The sequence below is a fragment of the Dipodomys spectabilis genome, unplaced genomic scaffold (genome assembly GCF_019054845.1).
Source record: "Dipodomys spectabilis isolate Male_0828 unplaced genomic scaffold, ASM1905484v1 ptg000054l, whole genome shotgun sequence".
NCBI lineage: Eukaryota > Metazoa > Chordata > Mammalia > Rodentia > Heteromyidae > Dipodomys > Dipodomys spectabilis.
This window is the reverse complement of record NW_024870731.1, coordinates 31680466-31686465: the sequence shown is the minus strand read 5'-3', so window position 1 is coordinate 31686465 and position 6000 is coordinate 31680466. Positions and strand designations below refer to the sequence as shown.

The 6000-nt window shown below is 51.3% G+C and overlaps 1 protein-coding gene across 2 annotated transcripts in view; it reads left to right on the top strand.

Moving 5' to 3' along the window:
• The first annotated feature begins 248 nt into the window (after positions 1 to 248).
• Positions 249 to 6000, top strand: part of Foxp1 (forkhead box P1) — a 606957-nt gene continuing 601205 nt past the window's right edge. The window contains exons 1-2 of one of the 2 annotated variants that reach the window (XM_042679678.1): positions 249 to 429; positions 2511 to 2655. The gene's annotated coding sequence lies outside the window, so the exon portion shown is untranslated. The remainder of the gene's footprint in view (positions 430 to 2510; positions 2656 to 6000) is intronic. The other variant, XM_042679674.1, reaches the window with a different exon arrangement.

The window sequence follows — 6000 nt, the reverse complement described above, 5'->3', positions numbered from 1 at the left end:
AGGCAAGCGGGTGCGGTTAGAACTCTGGGGGCGCTGGGAGGGGTGTGTGTATGGGGGGGAACCTTGGGAAATGCGTGAGGCGGAAAGGGGCCTCTGGCAGGAGGTGGGGATGGGCTGGTGGTGGGGATGTGGGGGGGCATCCTGGCCCAGCGCGGTCCGCGCCTCTGCCGCCGCCACTGGCGCTGGCGGGGCTCTGGGAAGCTAGTCCCGAGCGGAGGAATCTATTGTTATTTATTGTGTGGCAGTTGCATGCTGTACTCGCGGCGGCCCGGCCCTCGCCCGGGAGTGCGTGCGTGTGTGTGTATGTGTGTGCGTGTGCGCGCGGGTGTGTGCGCGGGTGAGTGTGTGTGCGCGCGCGGGCGGGAGTGGGCGCGCGCGGGGAAAGGCCCGAAAACACCTTAGTTTGCACCGAGAGACCATTTGCAGCGGGTGAGTTTGTATTTTTCCATTTCTGCTCCACTTTTTCCCAAGCCGCCTCCTGCCTTGTTTCCGCCACTTTAAACAACAACAAGCAGCACAAAAAAAAAGAAAGAAAAAAAAAGAAAGACAAAAAGAAAAAGAAAAAGAAAAAAAAACCCTACTTTTCATCTCCAGGCTCCACGTGCATCTCCCCTAGCCTTCCCCTCTCTTCTTCTTTCCCGGGGTCCGGGCCCAGGCTCGGGGGGGGGGGGGGTATGGGACTACGAGCCGGCCTGAGGGTGGGGGGAGCTCCGAAGGCCGAACCCCGGGGTCTATTTGCATAAGTCAAATGGAGAGGGGGGTGCGGTGTCGGCTTTGAGGGGGGCGAGATCGCCTCCCCCTCGACCCCTTCGCGCCGCCGCGCTCGCTCTCTCTACCCGGGTGGAGAAACCCAGAAGCCAGGCCGCCGGTCGTAACTTTCAGTGCCCAGTGTCGGCCACTCGGGCACGGACGGGGTGCAGGGCCGGGCTCAGGGCCGCGGCTTCTTCGGCGGGAGGGGGCGTGCAGCGGGCGCCTCCTGAGGTTCAAAGTTTGGACTTGGAGCAAACTTTTCCCCTTCCTCACTCCCGGGTGTGTGCCCCTTGGGTGCCCCCGAGGGAGCCTCGCTGACGGGGACAGACTGCCTGGGGACGTCTGCGCCCTGGGCCCCGCGTTTGGGGACATCCCTGGAGCCACGCGCGTCTTGCCCCGAACCCAGCGGTGGGGACGCTCGCTCTCACTCCCCCTCGGAGCTCGGAAAACTCAAACACACACGCACACACACGCACACCACCCGCGCACCCTCTGCCAGACGCTCACCTCCCCCCACGCGCGTTCGGCCCCCGCGGCCCCAGCTTTCCCAAGACACGCCGGGTACAAGCCGTGGCCAGCCAGATCGCGGGTGGGCACGAGAACCGGGTGCGCTGCGAGGAGGAATCGCCGCGCCCGGATCCTCCTCCGATCACACCACACACACACGCACACACACTTTCTGGGTTTACACCCCCCCTTCCATCCTAAGCTTCGGCAACGAGGGGATTGCCAAAGCTCTTGATCTGTCCTGCGAGGCGCGCGCGCGCGTGTCGCCGCGTCCCCCTGGCCCAGTCCGGCAACCCATGTCTCTCCCGGTCTCTCGCCGGCGCGCAGCCTTCCTCCTCCGAGCTCTCTCGGGGAGGGAAAGGGGATGGGGGGGAGGGGGCTCCGTTCCTGTCCCGCGGAGACGACTCCCCGGAGCCCACCCCAACGGGGCCGAGCCGGCGTGCGCTTCCGAGTGGGGGACCGAGGCGGCGGCGGTGGCGGCGGCGGTAGCGGCGGCGGCGCGGGGAGCCGAGGACTTTGCCAGCTGCCGCGGGGTCGCGGTCATCTGCAGCCTCCGCCTCCCGTCGCCCCCGCCTCCGCCCCCCTCCCCACTCCTCCTCCCCAGACACCGCAGCGCCCGGAAACTTTGATTCCTTCTCTTTTTCTGGCCCCCCCTCGGCGAGCCCCCCTCCCCACCTGTTGGGGAGCTCCGCCTCGGTCCCGGGAGACTGGCGGTGACACCCGGGCGCCGGGGAGCTCCGCGCCCTGAAACAAAGTCTCACGTCCCCCTCCCAAGTGTTTGCTTCCAGCACCCCCCCGCCCCCCAAATCCTCCCGCAGCTCCCGCCCCCTGTGAGAATAAGGACTAAATAAACAGTTGTAACTCCAAACCTTGCGCCGGCGATCGTATCCCCTATCCCACCCCCTCCTCCGGCCCCCCTCTCTCTTTCTCTTCTCTTTCTTTCTTTTTCTCTCTTTTTGTTGTTGTCGCAACTTTGTAAGATCCCGGGGAAGGTGCGGAGAACTTGGGCTCCGGCCCGATTTCCCCCGGTTTCGGGTTCGTGGCTGCGATTCCCTGAGCCGCATCTCCTCTCTCCTCCCGGCGCAAACCCGGGGTCCTCCGAGCCCGGCCGTCCTCCCCGGTCCCGGGCCCCTCGGCTCATTCACCCGTCCCGTCCCCTTCGTCTGTTCCACCCCCCCCCGACCCCCTCCCCCCGACATAACCTGCACGGAGAAGACGTGCTGAGGGTCGCCCCGGTTTCTTGTCGACCGCAGAAGCTGAAAGTTTTGGAGAGGAAGACAGCGCGCGAGGAGCGAGCGGGCGAGGGGCGGCGGCGGCGGCGCCGGGGACCATGGTGCTGCCCGCGCCTCCTCCGCGGGCGTGAAGGCGGCGCTCCCACTCCCTGCGGGACTCAGCCGGGTAAGTCGAGGCGGCCGCAGCTGCCAGGAGCCGGGCACGGGCGTGGGGGGGGGAGGGAGGCTGGGGGGGGGGGAGGGAAGGGGCATCGGCCAGCCCCGAGGCTGTCCCCGAGCTTTTCCATGCCCAAAGACGCGGCGGGACCGCTGCGAGGAGACGCCCGGAGCCAGGCATGTGCCCATCTCAGGCCGGTAGGTGCTTGGAAACACAGGCTTTTTCTCTCTCCTCCTTCCCTTCTTTCTTTATGAATTCCGCAAATCTGCAGATCAAAGTTGAGCGTGGAGTGTAAAGTGCTTGGATAAAATATGGTGACACCCCTCGCTCTCCTTCTCAACCCACTCTCTCCTTTCCAACTATTAATTATTTCCAAGTCATTGTGTCCAAATACCCGAGCTGGCTGATTACAAAGTGTATTGATTTAGTCTGGGCTCATCCTACGCTTCCGTCTTAATTCATTTTCTTGTTGCTCGACCAGAAAGACCCAAAATGAAACTTACCGCTGCCTCGTCCCTCTCTCCCCACCCCCAACCCCACCCGCATCTATCAGGTTTGCCCAGGATAATGAAATTAATATAAACATTTCATTTGCTTGTATTCGAGTTTATCCAGGCTCACATCTGAAGGGCTGGGGTTTACCCTCACGTCTAGTCACAGGTTTGGGTTTTTGTTTTGTGTGTGTGTGTGTGTGTGTTTAAGTTAGGATTTCTTATTTTGTTCCCATTCTTTAAACAAGAATGCTGGAGGTGCATTCTGGAATTCCGGTCAAAGGACTGTGCATGAGAGCCGTTACACTTCACCTTTGCTCGTCCATACATTTGAGCGTTTAGTTCTTGTAAAACAGCTGAGTTGCGTTTTCTATCATTGAAAAATCACCGAAATTGTGCAAAATCTTTACCTTCCTACCCCTCGTTTTTCCACAGTGAGAAGCAATTCCAAGGGAAGATAGGTTAACTAGAATTTGAAGACAAATGGTAAACTTCAGATGTTTTCTGTACAGGGGATAGAGCCTGAGGCTGGGAGACAGGAAGGAGTTCTTGCTAATTTCTGTTTCAGAGAAAAAATTTGTCAAATCTTTTTTCTTCTTTCTTTTTTGAATTCCACTGGAATTTGGAGTCTCAAAGTAGAAATACTCATCCCTTTGCGTCAAGGAAAAGCAAACAATCTGGAGTCCCATTTCCAGAAAATTGGAATCTCTTTTTCCTCCCTGCCTTTGTATTTGGAATGTGGTCTCTTAATTAAAGAGTATTAAAAAATTATGTAAAGGAACCAAGCTAGTGACCAGAAGGTATCAGCTAAAATCTCAACTTGGAAAGGGGAAGAAAAAAGGTTTAAAATCTGGCTACTGTCTACTTCTCCCACCCAATTTGGATTAGTCATTGTATGGGGGGGGGGGGGAGAGAAATAACTTTTTTTTTTTTTTTTTTTGGAAAAGTAAACAGCCTCCAACTGCTGAACCTTGACAACCCAAATTAAGGAAGCAGGAGAGATCAAACAGAACTGCTGCTGGGTTGTTGTCAGGAGCTGCTTGGTTGTAGAACTCTGGACTATTCACTCACACAGCCAGGCTGTATGTTCACTTATGCAGAAATGGACCATTGCAAATGCTGATCTTCCTTGTGCAAAGCACAGGCTCATTTGGAAGGAAATCTCCAGCTTCTCTCTGGTTGGATTTGAATTCCCTATGGATGCAGAGTTGCTAAACAAGTTACTATTTCTTTAAATGCATCTTTATGAGGAGAATGCACCCTAAAAGGTAACCAAAGAATAAATATTAAGTCATCCAGAGGCTGTCTTGCTACCCAGAACTGTACAGTGGAATTCTTTTTTACCAACCTTAGACTCCTACACTAAAGTTAGATAACGTTTTCTCACATGGAGCTAGGAGAACTGCCTTGTCAGGGAAGCTAGGATTTAAATCTGATGTGAAGCTTAAAAAAAAAAAAAAAGAAACAACAAAAAACACGAGTGATGAAGTTTCCTATCAGCCCACACTTGGAATTTAAAAAGCAAGAGAGCCTTCTCCAGATTAGATGTAACCTCTTTTTTTAGATTGACATTCAACATGACCATGTTGCTACTTTTATTCAAGTTTTCTTGCAACTTGTCCTTGCTTGTTGTCTAGGAAATTTTAACTGCTTTACATTTTTAAGTAATGTAGTAACAGTAATTACTTTAGCATTTTGTTTTCACAGGTTTATCAAAGTAGAATGAAAGAAATATCAACTAGTTAAATTAACTGGCTCAAATTAAGAGATTCATATTCCTATAGCTGCCTGAAAGATTTTGTGTTTATATTTAAATCTTAGAGGATAAACTGTGTAACACTTTCTTTTCCCAGCTATAAAGTATCACCAAATTAAATGCCATTTTTAATTAAGTAGAACAAAAGAGGAAATAGAGAAAGGTAAACATATAAGAATAAAACAATTGTCATTGAAGTCTTGTATTTTTAATTAACAAGTGTCAGTCATATAACATTTTGTGGGTTTTTTTTTTTTTTGGTGTGTGTGTGTGTTTAAATAAGCCTGAGTTTCCTACTGATGGTGCATGTCTCAAAGTCTTTTTTTTGTTGCATATACCTTTATTGTCTAATTAAGGAATGTGAGTTAAATGTATACATTGATGCAAGTAGGCAATTTTCTGCAATATATAGTGGGTTTTTTTCTTTTAAGAGCTATGAATATTTTCTAGTTACCACCAATAGCCAAAGATAACTGGGTTAATATTGAGCCTAGGCATGGTATGTTCATATTGAGCCTAGGCATGGTATGTTCATTCGTTCTCTCCCCCCCCTCTTCTTTCTTTCATCACTAAGTTTTTCCTTGTTTCTCTTAATACTGCATTCCTGAAGTCGGCAGCCTGCGATCTTAGGCTCTCTGGGAAGGCTATTGTGTCTCTACAGTAGTTTAAAATAACAGAATAGCAGAATTGGGATATTTCCCAAACAAATATATTTGTACCATAACATGTCCCATACCAAAATTAAGGAAGAGAGAGGACTGGATGGCAGAGGTGTCAACCTCTTTGGGACCCGCATTTCTCTTTGCATGTAGTCTCTGTGCATATTTATTTGGTTTTCATGTGTTACCTAAGCCTCAAACTCAGTTTTGAAATTTCATCTTCTAACACTGCACATTACAAACAACCATGTGTATTTAGACAAGGGTAGGTATTACAAGACCAATCCTATTTCAACGAGGATGCCAAGAATATTTACAGGTTATAGCAAGAGTTTTTGTCTTTTAAAAACAATTTTAGTTACACGTTAATGAAATTTAAATAGATTGCAAGCTGTCAGAAAATAGTATAAATTTTGTTTATGATTCAGTTACTTGAAAGTACTTACAT